The sequence below is a fragment of the Schistocerca gregaria genome, chromosome 10 (genome assembly GCF_023897955.1).
Source record: "Schistocerca gregaria isolate iqSchGreg1 chromosome 10, iqSchGreg1.2, whole genome shotgun sequence".
Lineage (NCBI taxonomy): Eukaryota > Metazoa > Arthropoda > Insecta > Orthoptera > Acrididae > Schistocerca > Schistocerca gregaria.
Genome location: NC_064929.1, coordinates 24084946 through 24098838, shown reverse-complemented (window position 1 = coordinate 24098838; position 13893 = coordinate 24084946). Strand labels below are relative to the sequence as shown.

General features: G+C 49.1%; 2 non-coding genes across 2 annotated transcripts; both read right to left on the bottom strand.

Annotated features, from left to right (window-relative positions):
* Nucleotides 1–4406: 4406 nt before the first annotated feature.
* Nucleotides 4407–4479, bottom strand: Trnaa-ggc (transfer RNA alanine (anticodon GGC)). The gene has a single exon. It is a non-coding gene; the product is annotated as a tRNA-Ala (tRNA).
* A 4646-nt stretch (nucleotides 4480–9125) lies between these two features.
* Trnaa-cgc (transfer RNA alanine (anticodon CGC)) lies at nucleotides 9126–9198 on the bottom strand. Its single transcript has one exon. It is a non-coding gene; the product is annotated as a tRNA-Ala (tRNA).
* Nucleotides 9199–13893: the final 4695 nt, after the last annotated feature.

Genomic DNA, 13893 nt, shown 5'->3' with positions numbered 1-13893 from the left:
ACAAACACATCTAGAGCCCCATTGTGCACTCCATTATTCATGCCAACTCAGTGCCTCGCTCTTTACTACTGTGTACCAATCTTGTCGTCCAACTGAAAAACACTGGGCCACAACAAGTTTCCGCGTCTCCATTGCACTGCGCATACTACGAAACGCTCCCCAAACTTGGCACTCACCCTCGCAGCCGACTTTTCCGACTTTCCTCGACGCTCACGCTAGTGACAGGATTATTTATAGTTCGACGTCGCGCCAAAGCGAATGAGCACATTGCGCCTACGGCTTAGGCCGCCCTCCTAGTGTGGCTGCTCGGTGTCTGCAGGCAGTGAGGGTCTGCAAGCTTACTGTGTTCGCACCTATGTCACCTGTGCTTGCTTGTCAGAGACAGACTATCGCAAAACATACAACTCACTCCACGAATTGATTGCTACGGCATCTGTTATCAGCAGTCACAATTAGCAACACCAGTAGCAGCTGACTGCACGCAAAGAATAGGAATGTGCAGTGGGATTTACTTTAACTCAGCGCAAGGCAGATCTTTCCGACATAGGCTTGAGAATCTTACGGGAACACTTGTACTGTATCTAAATTAAGTGTAGGCGTGGGAGGAGGGTGCTTCCTGATCACTAATAACAGCACGATTGTCAATTGTGGATGCTAATCATTCGCTTGTATCTTCCTAGACACATCTGCTGGTGGAGAATTATTCCACTTGCATGGCAAGGTGCGCATGTAGGTGTGTTAAAAATTCTCGAGGCACTGGGTATTGATCCCAGTACCTCTCGCATACTAAGCGAGCGCTCTACCATCTGAGCTACGCCCGCCCCCCCGAAGACTAATGGTGCTACATACAGCCATATAGACGATACAGACCCTTGCACTCCCATTATTCAGCAGACAAACACTACTCTCTATGTATCCGTTAGGGTGTCTTTCAGGTTTCGTTAATTCTGTATCGAATCGTAGTTGGCCACAATGAAAGTGGCACGTATAACGTCGAAAATAGAATTCGGACACCGCTCTGAGTAAGACCAACGTGTTGTCCACCCTCTAGACTTCAATGAGGTTAAGCCGAAATACCTAAGACAGATCTGCACTCGATGACACCTCGATAACAGCCGGTCCCCACACTTACATCTTGCTCTCCTTACGTCAGTATACATCATATAAGTCTGTGACGGTGGCTTTGCAACATCTTGCGTGCCTTTAGGTTCGCCGCGACCAACTCTTACCATGCACTGACCACAAAAAATAGAGGCGCCGCCGATTGAACCCTGGACCTTTCACATGCCAAGCGAACGTTCTACCAACTGAGCTACGCCCCATCCACGAGCAAACTGCGCTATTCCCCATTCTTTGCACCTCAGATTCGCACGGACACGATGGTTGGTTGGTTTGTAGCGGTGAAGGGAGCAGAGTACAAAGGCGCGGACCCGTTCATATACACAAAAGTTCCAAGTAGTTTCGATGCTCTGGTATTACAAATGCAAATTCCGTCTGTTTTTAACGTCTTAAATTGAAAGAGCCGTCACAAATTGCTCCGTTTTCACTCCTTGTCGACAATCATACAGCACCTGAGGTAACAAACACATCTCGTGCCCCATTGTGCATTCCATTATTCATGCCAACTCAGTGCCTCGCTCTTTACTACTGTGTACCAATCTTGTCGTCCAACTGCAAAACACTGGGCCACAACAAGTTTCCGCGTCTCCATTGCACTGCGCATACTACGAAACGCTCCCCAAACTTGGCACTCACCCTCGCAGCCGACTTTTCCGACTTTCCACGACGCTCACGCTAGTGACAGCATTATTTATAGTTCGACGTCGCGCCAAAGCGAATGAGCACATTGCGCCTACGGGTTAGGCCGCCCTCCTAGTGTGGTTGCTCGGTGTCTGCAGGCAGTGAGGGTCTGCAAGCTTCCTGTGTTCGCACCTATGTCACCTGTGCTTCCTTGTCAGAGACAGACTATCGCAAAACATACAACTCACTCCATGAATTGATTGCTACGGCATCTGTTATCAGCAGTCACAATTAGCAACACCAGTAGCAGCTGACTGCACGCAAAGAATAGGAATGTGCAGTGGGATTTACTTTAACTCAGCGCAAGGCAGATCTTTCCGACATAGGCTTGAGAATCTTACGGGAACACTTGTACTGTTTCTAAATTAAGTGTAGGCGTGGGAGGAGGGTGCTTCCTGCGCACTAATCACAGCACGCTTGTCAATTGTGGATGCTAATCATTCGCTTGTATCTTCCTAGACAGATCTGCTGGTGGAGAATTATTCCACTTGCATGGCAAGGTGCGCATGTAGGTGTGTTAAAAATTCTGGAGGCACTGGTTATTGATCCCAGTACCTCACGCATACTAAGCGAGCTCTCTACCATCTGAGCTACGCCCGCCCCCCGAAGACTAATGGTGCTACATACAGCCATATAGACGATACAGACCCTTGCACTCCCATTATTCAGCAGACAAACACTACTCTCTATGTATCCGTTAGGGTGTCTTGCAGGTTTCGTTAATTCTGTATCGAATCGTAGTTGGCCACAATGAAAGTGGCACGTATAACGTCGAAAATAGAATTCGGACACCGATCTGAGTAAGACCAACGTGTTGTCCACCCTCTAGACATCAATGAGGTTAAGCCGGAATACCTAAGACAGATCTGCACTCGATGACACCTCGGTAACAGCCGGTCCCCACACTTACATCTTGCTCTCCTTACGTCAGTATACATCATATCAGTCTGTGACGGTGGCTTTGCAACATCTTGCGTGCCTTTAGGGTCGCCGCGACCAACTCTTACCATGCACTGACCACAAGAAATAGAGGCGCCGCGGCTTGAACCCTGGACCTTTCACATCCCAAGCGAACGCTCTACCAACTGAGCTACGGCCGATCCACGAGCAAACTGCGCTATTCCCCATTCTTTGCGACTCAGATGCGCACGGACACGATGGTTGGTTGGTTTGTAGCGGTGAAGGGAGCAGAGTACAAAGGCGCGGACCCGTTCATGTACACAAAAGTTCCAAGAAGTTTCGATGCTCTGGTATTACAAATGCAAATTCCGTCTGTTTTTGACGCCTTAAATTGAAAGAGCCGTCACAAATTGCTCCGTTTTCACTCCTTGTCGACAATCATACAGCACCTGAGTTAACAAACACATCTCGAGCCCCATTGTGCACTCCATTATTCATGCCAACTCAGTGCCTCGCTCTTTACTACTGTGTACCAATCTTGTCATCCAACTGCAAAACACTGGGCCACAACAAGTTTCCGCGTCTCCATTGCACTGCGCATACTACGAAACGCTCCCCAAACTTGGCACTCACCCTCGCAGCCGACTTTTTCGACTTTCCACGACGCTCACGCTAGTGACAGCATTATTTATAGTTCGACGTCGCGCCAAAGCGAATGAGCACATTTCGCCTACGGCTTAGGCCGCCCTCCTAGTGTGGCTGCTCGGTGTCTGCAGGCAGCGAGGGTCTGCAAGCTTCCTGTGTTCGCACCTATGTCACCTGTGCTTGCTTGTCAGAGACAGACTATCGCAAAACATACAACTCACTCCATGAATTGATTGCTACGGCATCTGTTATCAGCAGTCACAACTAGCAACACCAGTAGCGGCTGACTGCACGCAAAGAATAGGAATGTGCAGTGGGATTTACTTTAACTCAGCGCAAGGCAGATCTTTCCGACATAGGCTTGAGAATCTTACGGGAACACTTGTACTGTTTCTAAATTAAGTGTAGGCGTGGGAGGAGGGTGCTTCCTGCGCACTAATAACAGCACGCTTGTCAATTGTGGATGCTAATCATTCGCTTGTATCTTCCTAGACACATCTGCTGGTTGTGAATTATTCCACTTGCATGGCAAGTTGCGCATGTAGGTGTGTTAAAAATTCTGGAGGCACTGGGTATTGATCCCAGTACCACTCGCATACTAAGCGAGCGCTCTACCATCTGAACTACGCCCGCCCCCCCCAAAGACTAATGGTGCTACATACAGCCATATAGACGACACAGACCCTTGCACTCCCATTATTCAGCAGACAAACACTACTCTCTATGTAACCGTTAGGGTGTCTTTTAGGTTTCGTGCATTCTGTATCGAACGTAGTTGGCCACAATGAAAGTGGCACGTATAACGTCGAAAATAGAATTCGGACACCGATCTGAGTAAGACCAACGTGTTGTCCACCCTCTAGACGTCAATGAGGTTAAGCCGCGATACCTAAGACAGATCTGCACTCGATGACACCTCGATAACAGCCGGTCCCCACACTTACATCTTGCTCTCCTTACGTCAGTATACATCATATCAGTCTGTGACGCTGGCTTTGCAACATCTTGCGTGCCTTTAGGTTCGCCGCGACCAACACTTACCATGCACTGACCACAAAAAATTGAGGCGCCGCGGCTTGAACCCTGGACCTTTCACATGCCAAGCGAACGCTCTACCAACTGAGCTACGCCCCATGCACGAGCAAACTGCGCTATTCCCCATTCTTTGCGACTCAGATGCGCACGGACACGATGGTTGGTTGGTTTGTAGCGGTGAAGGGAGCAGAGTACAAAGGCGCGGATCCGTTCATATACACAAAAGTTCCAAGTAGTTTCGATGCTCTGGTATTACAAATGCAAATTCCGTCTGTTTTTAACGTCTTAAATTGAAAGAGCCGTCACAAATTGCTCCGTTTTCACTCCTTGTCGACAATCATACAGCACCTGAGGTAACAAACACATCTCGAGCCCCATTGTGCACTCCATTATTCATGCCAACTCAGTGCCTCGCTCTTTTCTACTGTGTACCAATCATGTCGTCCACCTGCAAAACACTGGGCCACAACAAGTTTCCGCATCTCCATTGCACTGCGCATACTACGAAACGCTCCCCAAACTTGGCACTCACCCTCGCAGCCGACTTTTCCGACTTTCCACGACGCTCACACTAGTGACAGCATTATTTATAGTTCGACGTCGCGCCAAAGCGAATGAGCACATTTCGCCTACGGCTTAGGCCGCCCTCCTAGTGTGGCTGCTCGGTGTCTGCAGGCAGTGAGGGTCTGCAAGCTTCCTGTGTTCGCACCTATGTCACCTGTGCTTGCTTGTCAGAGACAGACTATCGCAAAACATACAACTCACTCCATGAATTGATTGCTACGGCATCTGTTATCAGCAGTCACATCTAGCAACACCAGTAGCAGCTGACTGCACGCAAAGAATAGGAATGTGCAGTGGGATTTACGTGAACTCAGCGCAAGGCAGATCTTTCCGACATAGGCTTGAGAATCTTACGGGAACACTTGTACTGTTTCTAAATTAAGTGTAGGCGTGGGAGGAGGGTGCTTCCTGCGCACTAATAACAGCACGCTTGTCAATTGTGGATGCTAATCATTCGCTTGTATCTTCCTAGACACATCTGCTGGTTGTGAATTATTCCACTTGCATAGCAAGGTGCGCATGTAGGTGTGTTAGAAATTCTGGAGGCACTGGGTTTTGATCCCAGTACCTCTCGCTTACTAAGCGAGCGCTCTACCATCTGAGCTACGCCCGCCCTCCCCAAAGACTAATGGTGCTACATACAGCCATATAGACGACACAGACCCTTGCACTCCCATTATTCAGCAGACAAACACTACTCTCTAAGTATCCGTTAGGGTGTCTTTCAGGTTTCGTGCATTCTGTATCGAATCGTAGTTGGCCACAATGAAACTGGCACGTATAACGTCGAAAATAGAATTCGGACACCGCTCTGAGTAAGACCAACATGTTGTCCACCCTCTAGACTTCAATGAGGTTAAGCGGCGATACCTAAGACAGATCTGCACTCGATGACACCTCGATAACAGCCGGTCCCCACACTTACATCGTGCTCTCCTTACGTCAGTATACATCGTATCAGTCTGTGACGTTGGCTTTGCAACATCTTGCGTGCCTTTAGGTTCGCCGCGACCAACACTTACCATGCACTGACCACAAAAAATAGAGGCGCCGCAGCTTGAATCCTTGACCCTCCACATGCCAAGCGAACGCTCTACCAACTGAGCTACGCCACATGCACGAGCAAACTGCGCTATTCCCCAGTCTTTGCGACTCAGATGCGCACGGACACGATGGTTGGTTGGTTTGTAGCGGTGAAGGGAGCAGAGTACAAAGGCGCGGACCCGTTCATATACACAAAAGTTCCAAGTAGTTTCGATGCTCTGGAATTACAAATGCAAATTCCGTCTGTTTTTAACGTCTTACATTGAAAGAGCCGTCACAAATTGCTCCGTTTTCACTCCTTGTCGACAATCATACAGCACCTGAGGTAACAAACACATCTCGAGCCCCATTGTGCACTCCATTATTCATGCCAACTCAGTGCCTCGCTCTTTACTACTGTGTACCAATCTTGTCGTCCAACTGCAAAACACTGGGCCACAACAAGTTTCCGCATCTCCATTGCACTGCGCATACTACGAAACGCTCCCCAAACTTGGCACTCACCCTCGCAGCCGACTTTTCCGACTTTCCACGACGCTCACGCTAGTGACAGCATTATTTATAGTTCGACGTCGCGCCAAAGCGAATGAGCACATTTCGCCTACGGCTTAGGCCGCCCTCTTAGTGTGGCTGCTTGGTGTCTGCAGGCAGTGAGGGTCTGCAAGCTTCCTGTGTTCGCACCTATGTCACCTGTGCTTGCTTGTCAGAGACAGACTATCGCAAAACATACAACTCACTCCATGAATTGATTGCTACGGCATCTGTTATCAGCAGTCACAACTAGCAACACCAGTAGCAGCTGACTGCACGCAAAGAATAGGAATGTGCAGTGGGATTTACGTGAACTCAGCGCAAGGCAGATCTTTCCGACATAGGCTTGAGAATCTTACGGGAACACTTGTACTGTTTCTAAATTAAGTGTAGGCGTGGGAGGAGGGTGCTTCCTGCGCACTAATAACAGCACGCTTGTCAATTGTGGATGCTAATCATTCGCTTGTATCTTCCTAGACACATCTGCTGGTTGTGAATTATTCCACTTGCATAGCAAGGTGCGCATGTAGGTGTGTTAAAAATTCTGGAGGCACTGGGTTTTGATCCCAGTACCTCTCGCTTACTAAGCGAGCGCTCTACCATCTGAGCTACGCCCGCCCTCCCCAAAGACTAATGGTGCTACATACAGCCATATAGAGGACACAGACCCTTGCACTCCCATTATTCAGCAGACAAACACTACTCTCTAAGTATACGTTAGGGTGTCTTTCAGGTTTCGTGCATTCTGTATCGAATCGTAGTTGGCCACAATGAAAGTGGCACGTATAACGTCGAAAATAGAATTCGGACACCGCTCTGAGTAAGACCAACGTGTTGTCCACCCTCTAGACTTCAATGAGGTTAAGCCGCGATACCTAAGACAGATCTGCACTCGATGACACCTCGATAACAGCCGGTCCCCACACTTACATCGTGCTCTCCTTACGTCAGTATACATCGTATCAGTCTGTGACGTTGGCTTTGCAACATCTTGCGTGCCTTTAGGTTCGCCGCGACCAACACTTACCATGCACTGACCACAAAAAATAGAGGCGCCGCAGCTTGAACCCTCGACCTTCCACATGCCAAGCGAACGCTCTACCAACTCAGCTACGCCCCATGCACGAGCAAACTGCGCTATTCCCCATTCTTTGCGACTCAGATGCGCACGGACACGATGGTTGGTTGGTTTGTAGCGGTGAAGGGAGCAGAGTACAAAGGCGCGGACCCGTTCATATACACAAAAGTTCCAAGTAGTTTCGATGCTCTAGTATTACAAATGCAAATTCCGTCTGTTTTTAACGTCTTACATTCAAAGAGCCGTCACAAATTGCTCCGTTTTCACTCCTTGTCGACAATCATACAGCACCTGAGGTAACAAACACATCTCGAGCCCCATTGTGCACTCCATTATTCATGCCAACTCAGTGCCTCGCTCTTTACTACTGTGTACCAATCTTGTCGTCCAACTGCAAAACACTGGGCCACAACAAGTTTCCGCATCTCCATTGCACTGCGCATACTACGAAACGCTCCCCAAACTTGGCACTCACCCTCGCAGCCGACTTTTCCGACTTTCCACGACGCTCACGCTAGTGACAGCATTATTTATAGTTCGACGTCGCGCCAAAGCGAATGAGCACATTTCGCCTACGGCTTAGGCCGCCCTCCTAGTGTGGCTGCTTGGTGTCTGCAGGCAGTGAGGGTCTGCAAGCTTCCTGTGTTCGCACCTATGTCACCTGTGCTTGCTTGTCAGAGACAGACTATCGCAAAACATACAACTCACTCCATGAATTGATTGCTACGGCATCTGTTATCAGCAGTCACAACTAGCAACACCAGTAGCAGCTGACTGCACGCAAAGAATAGGAATGTGCAGTGGGATTTACGTGCACTCGGCGCAAGGCAGATCTTTCCGACATAGGCTTGAGAATCTTACGGGAACACTTGTACTGTTTCTAAATTAAGTGTAGGCGTGGGAGGAGGGTGCTTCCTGCGCACTAATAACAGCACGCTTGTCAATTGTGGATGCTAATCATTCGCTTGTATCTTCCTAGACACACCTGCTGGTTGTGAATTATTCCACTTGCATGGCAAGGTGCGCATGTAGGTGTGTTAAAAATTCTGGAGGCACTGGGTATTGATCCCAGTACCTCTCGCATACTAAGCGAGCGTTCTACCATCTGAGCTACGCCAGCCCCCCCCAAAGACTAATGGTGCTACAGACCCTTGCACTCCCATTATTCAGCAGACAAACACTACTCTCTAAGTATCCGTTAGGGTGTCTTTCAGGTTTCGTGCATTCTGTATCGAATCGTAGTTGGCCACAATGAAAGTGGCACGTATAACGTCGAAAATAGAATTCGGACACCGCTCTGAGTAAGACCAACGTGTTGTCCACCCTCTAGACTTCAATGAGGTTAAGCCGCGATACCTAAGACAGATCTGCACTCGATGACATCTCGATAACAGCCGGTCCCCACACTTACATCTTGCTCTCCTTACGTCAGTATACATCATATCAGTCTGTGATGCTGGCTTTGCAACATCTTGCGTGCCTTTAGGTTCGCCGCGACCAACACTTACCATGCACTGACCACAAAAAATTGAGGCGCCGCGGCTTGAACCCTGGACCTTTCACATGCGAAGCGAACGCTCTACCAACTGAACTACGCCCCATGCACGAGCAAACTGCGCTATTCCCCATTCTTTGCGACTCAGATGCGCACGGACACGATGGTTGGTTGGTTTGTAGCGGTGAAGGGAGCAGAGTACAAAGGCGCGGACCCGTTCATATACACAAAAGTTCCAAGTAGTTTCGATGCTCTGGTATTACAAATGCAAATTCCGTCTGTTTTTAACGTCTTACATTGAAAGAGCCGTCACAAATTGCTCCGTTTTCACTCCTTGTCGACAATCATACAGCACCTGAGGTAACAAACACATCTCGAGCCCCATTGTGCACTCCATTATTCATGCCAACTCAGTGCCTCGCTCTTTACTACTGTGTACCAATCTTGTCGTCCAACTGCAAAACACTGGGCCACAACAAGTTTCCGCATCTCCATTGCACTGCGCATACTACGAAACGCTCCCCAAACTTGGCACTCACCCTCGCAGCCGACTTCTCCGACTTTCCACGACGCTCACGCTAGTGACAGCATTATTTATAGTTCGACGTCGCGCCAAAGCGAATGAGCACATTTCGCCTACGGCTTAGGCCGCCCTCCTAGTGTGGCTGCTCGGTGTCTGCAGGCAGTGAGGGTCTGCAAGCTTCCTGTGTTCGCACCTATGTCACCTGTGCTTGCTTGTCAGAGACAGACTATCGCAAAACATACAACTCACTCCATGAATTGATTGCTACGGCATCTGTTATCAGCAGTCACAACTAGCAACACCAGTAGCAGCTGACTGCACGCAAAGAATAGGAATGTGCAGTGGGATTTACGTGCACTCGGCGCAAGGCAGATCTTTCCGACATAGGCTTGAGAATCTTACGGGAACACTTGTACTGTTTCTAAATTAAGTGTAGGCGTGGGAGGAGGGTGCTTCCTGCGCACTAATAACAGCACGCTTGTCAATTGTGGATGCTAATCATTCGCTTGTATCTTCCTAGACACATCTGCTGGTTGTGAATTATTCCACTTGCATGGCAAGGTGCGCATGTAGGTGTGTTAAAAATTCTGGAGGCACTGGGTATTGATCCCAGTACCTCTCGCATACTAAGCGAGCCTTCTACCATCTGAGCTACGCCCGCCCCCCCAAAGACTAATGGTGCTACAGACCCTTGCACACCCATTATTCAGCAGACAAACACTACTCCCTATGTATCCGTTAGGGTTTCTTTCAGGTTTCGTGCATTCTGTATCGAATCGTAGTTGGCCACAATGAAAGTGGCACGTATAACGTCGAAAATAGAATTCGGACACCGCTCTGAGTAAGACCAACGTGTTGTCCACCCTCTAGACTTCAATGAGGTTAAGCCGCGATACCTAAGACAGATGTGCACTCGATGACACCTCGATAACAGCCGGTCCCCACACTTACATGTTGCTCTCCTTACGTCAGTATACATCGTATCAGTCTGTGACGTTGGCTTTGCAACATCTTGCGTGCCTTTAGGTTCGCCGCGACCAACACTTACCATGCACTGACCACAAAAAATAGAGGCGCCGCGGCTTGAACCCTGGACCTTTCACATGCGAAGCGAACGCTCTACCAACTGAGCTACGCCCCATGCACGAGCAAACTGCGCTATTCCCCATTCTTTGCGACTCAGATGCGCACGGACACGATGGTTGGTTGGTTTGTAGCGGTGAAGGGAGCAGAGTACAAAGGCGCGGACCCGTTCATATACACAAAAGTTCCAAGTAGTTTCGATGCTCTGGTATTACAAATGCAAATTCCGTCTGTTTTTAACGTCTTAAATTGAAAGAGCCGTCACAAATTGCTCCGTTTTCACTCCTTGTCGACAATCATACAGCACCTGAGGTAACAAACACATCTCGAGCCCCATTGTGCACTCCATTATTCATGCCAACTCAGTGCCTCGCTCTTTACTACTGTGTACCAATCTTGTCGTCCAACTGCAAAACACTGGCCCACAACAAGTTTCCGCGTCTCCATTGCACTGCGCTTACTACGAAACGCTCCACAAACTTGGCACTCACCCTCGCAGCCGACTTTTCCGACTTTCCACGACGCTCACGCTAGTGACAGCATTATTTATAGTTCGACGTCGCGCCAAAGCGAATGAGCACATTTCGCCTACGGCTTAGGCCGCCCTCCTAGTGTGGCTGCTCGGTGTCTGCAGGCAGCGAGGGTCTGCAAGCTTCCTGTGTTCGCACCTATGTCACCTGTGCTTGCTTGTCAGAGACAGACTATCGCAAAACATACAACTCACTCCATGAATTGATTGCTACGGCATCTGTTATCAGCAGTCACAACTAGCAACACCAGTAGCAGCTGACTGCACGCAAAGAATAGGATTGTATGTAGCACCATTAGTCTTTGGGGGGGCGGGCGTAGCTCAGATGGTAGAGCGCTCGCTTAGTATGCGAGAGGTACTGGGATCAATACCCAGTGCCTCCAGAATTTTTAACACACCTACATGCGCACCTTGCCATGCAAGTGGAATAATTCACAACCAGCAGGTGTGTCTAGGAAGATACAAGCGAATGATTAGCATCCACAATTGACAAGCGTGCTGTTATTAGTGCGCAGGAAGCACCCTCCTCCCACGCCTACACTTAATTTTGAAACAGTACAAGTGTTCCCGTAAGATTCTCAAGCCTATGTCGGAAAGATCTGCGTTGCGCCGAGTGCACGTAAATCCCACTGCACATTCCTATTCTTTGCGTGCAGTCAGCTGCTACTGGTGTTGCTAGTTGTGACTGCTGATAACAGATGCCGTAGCAATCAATTCATGGAGTGAGTTGTATGTTTTGCGATAGTCTGTCTCTGACAAGCAAGCACAGGTGACATAGGTGCGAACACAGGAAGCTTGCAGACCCTCACTGCCTGCAGACACCAAGCAGCCACACTAGGAGGGCGGCCTAAGCCGTAGGCGAAATGTGCTCATTCGCTTTGGCGCGACGTCGAACTATAAATAATGCTGTCACTAGCGTGAGCGTCGTGGAAAGTCGGAAAAGTCGGCTGCGAGGGTGAGTGCCAAGTTTGGGGAGCGTTTCGTAGTATGCGCAGTGCAATGGAGATGCGGAAACTTGTTGTGGCCCAGTGTTTTGCAGTTGGACGACAAGATTGGTACACAGTAGTAAAGAGCGAGGCACTGAGTTGGCATGAATAATGGAGTGCACAATGGGGCTCGAGATGTGTTTGTTACCTCAGGTGCTGTATGATTGTCGACAAGGAGTGAAAACGGAGCAATTTGTGACGGCTCTTTCGATGTAAGACGTTAAAAACAGACGGAATTTGCATTTGTAATACCAGAGCATCGAAACTACTTGGAACTTTTGTGTATATGAACGGGTCCGCGCCTTTGTACTCTGCTCCCTTCACCGCTACAAACCAACCAACCATCGTGTCCGTGCGCATCTGAGTCGCAAAGAATGGGGAATAGCGCAGTTTGCTCGTGCATGGGGCGTAGCTCAGTTGGTAGAGCGTTCGCTTGGCATGTGGAGGGTCAAGGGTTCAAGCTGCGGCGCCTCTATTTTTTGTGGTCAGTGCATGGTAAGTGTTGGTCGCGGCGAACCTAAAGGCACGCAAGATGTTGCAAAGCCAACGTCACAGACTGATACGATGTATACTGACGTAAGGAGAGCACGATGTAAGTGTGGGGACCGGCTGTTATCGAGGTGTCATCGAGTGCAGATCTGTCTTAGGTATCGCGGCTTAACCTCATTGAAGTCTAGAGGGTGGACAACACGTTGGTCTTACTCAGAGCGGTGTCCGAATTCTATTTTCGACGTTATACGTGCCACTTTCATTGTGGCCAACTACGATTCGATACAGAATGCACGAAACCTGAAAGACACCCTAACGGATACTTAGAGAGTAGTGTTTGTCTGCTTAATAATGGGAGTGCAAGGGTCTTTGTCGTCTATATGGCTGTATGTAGCACCATTAGTCTTTGGGGAGGGCGGGCGTAGCTCAGATGGTAGAGCGCTCGCTTAGTAAGCGAGAGGTACTGGGATCAAAACCCAGTGCCTCCAGAATTTTTAACACACCTACATGCGCACCTTGCTATGCAAGTGGAATAATTCACAACCAGCAGATGTGTCTAGGAAGATACAAGCGAATGATTAGCATCCACAATTGACAAGCGTGCTGTTATTAGTGCGCAGGAAGCACCCTCCTCCCACGCCTACACTTAATTTAGAAACAGTACAAGTGTTCCCGTAAGATTCTCAAGCCTATGTCGGAAAGATCTGCCTTGCGCTGAGTTCACGTAAATCCCACTGCACATTCCTATTCTTTGCGTGCAGTCAGCTGCTACTGGTGTTGCTAGTTGTGACTGCTGATAACAGATGCCGTAGCAATCAATTCATGGAGTGAGTTGTATGTTTTGCGATAGTCTGTCTCTGACAAGCAAGCACAGGTGACATAGGTGCGAACACAGGAAGCTTGCAGACCCTCACTGCCTGCAGACACCGAGCAGCCACACTAGGAGGGCGGCCTAAGCCGTAGGCGAAATGTGCTCATTCGCTTTGGCGCGACGTCGAACTATAAATAATGCTGTCACTAGTGTGAGCGTCGTGGAAAGTCGGAATAGTCGGCTGCGAGGGTGAGTGCCAAGTTTGGGGAGCGTTTCGTAGTATGCGCAGTGCAATGGAGATGCGGAAACTTGTTGTGGCCCAGTGTTTTGCAGGTGGACGACATGATTGGTACACAGTAGAAAAGAGCGAGGCACTGAGT